Here is a 1,625-nt window from a genome sequence, read left to right as displayed (position 1 = left end):
TGCCCAGACATTGTAATTGCTCTCATCCCTGTGTGGAAGCCCACATTATAATACCAGCCTGACTCATCGTCTTGTCTCTTAGATTTCTAACCGTTGCCACTTGTATTTTAATTTTGAAATTTTATTATTAATATAAGGTATAACCTGTGCCAAAACCCTCTCAGCTTCCCACCTTCTCAGTCTAAAACTAAAATTTGACAAGAAAATACTCCTTTACACAATCAGGGATAATACAACCTGTCACTTAATGAAAATCCATTAATATGAAAAGGAAATTGTAGGTATCGAGAGTAGTATTAGCATAGTAAGTTTTAAGATGACGGGCTAGTGGAAAAAAAGTGAGAGGTAAAAACGAGGCAGAAAAGTTCCCGTTTACAGATGAAAAGGTTTTATAAGCTTAGAGGGAACAATGTTGAAAAATTCAGAAACTTTAACAAATTTTTACCATAGTGAAAAACTGCTAAATTTCAAGTATTTATATGGATGTAACTAATTATTTTTATAAGTAAAATATACAAAAGAGAAATCAGAAAAACCTGTTTTTAAATGTTAAAATTCATGGATAGAAAGCAAATATGGATAATCATCGAGACTTTATAAGTAATAGATGAACAGTACTTAAAAAGCACTTTTTAAAGCAGAGGTGGTATGCTCCTGGTCATGATGGAATAACAGACTAAATTTATACATAATTGAAATAATAGGGAAAAAGCACACAAAATATAGGAAAGAACAGTTTTCCAACATTGAAAAACAAGTAAATAACGGCAGTGATCCCCAAGAATCAGACATCAAAGTAAAAGAGTCCTAAGATTGCTCTAGCTTACTGCCTGGGGAGAGTATGCAGCATAAAACAGATCAAACCAGTAGGACCTGGGTGTTTTCCCTGAGTTGAAGAGGCAGAGGTCAGGGTTTAAGAAGGCTAAGAATTCATACTTACTGGCAGGGGAGATACCATGATCATGAAGGTGATTTTCCCAGCACGAGGCTCATCCATTGCACTCCGGATGTGCTGACCCCTGCAATTTCCCCAAATGTGGGAAAGTCAACTGCATAATTTGTGGTAGTGGGGACTGTGTTAGCACTTTCCCCTGGTCTTCATGGTTGAAGAACAGGTCCAGGCCGGGCTCGGCAGGTCACGCCTGTAATCCCAGCACTTTGGGAGGCTGAAGCAGGTGGATCACCTGAGGTCAGGAGTTCAAGACCAACCTGGCCAGTATAGTGAAACCCTGTCTCTACTAAAAATACAAAAATTAGCTGGGCATGGTGGCACACGTCTGTGGTCCCAGCTACTTGGGAGGCTGAGCCAGGAGAATTGCTTGAACCTGGGAGGCGGAGGTTGCAGTGAGCTGAGATCATGCCACTGCACTCCAGCCTGGGTGACAGAGCAAGACTCCATCTCAAAAAAAAAAAAAAAGAAGAAGAAGAAGAAGAAGAAGAAGTCTAAGAATTCTCAATTCATGAGGCAGATTACTGAAGAGAAGAGAAGAGAAGAGAATGAACGCCAGAGATTATCAGAGGGTTTCCTCAAAGACTTAACCAAATACTGATCAGTATATGCATGTAAAATAAGTCCTGAAGCTAAGTCAAGTAGCATTAGAAAGGAACAGGGAGAATGATCTCCA

General features: G+C 39.5%; 1 non-coding gene across 1 annotated transcript; it reads left to right on the top strand.

Annotated features, from left to right (window-relative positions):
- The first annotated feature begins 932 nt into the window (after nucleotides 1-932).
- LOC112440794 (U1 spliceosomal RNA) lies at nucleotides 933-1,093 on the top strand. Its single transcript, XR_003028804.1, has one exon. It is a non-coding gene; the product is annotated as a U1 spliceosomal RNA (small nuclear RNA).
- Nucleotides 1,094-1,625: the final 532 nt, after the last annotated feature.

This window comes from Pan paniscus, chromosome 7 (assembly GCF_029289425.2).
Source record: "Pan paniscus chromosome 7, NHGRI_mPanPan1-v2.0_pri, whole genome shotgun sequence".
Lineage (NCBI taxonomy): Eukaryota > Metazoa > Chordata > Mammalia > Primates > Hominidae > Pan > Pan paniscus.
Note: the sequence above shows the minus strand (reverse complement) of the source record. Positions and strands in the feature narration are given on the sequence as shown.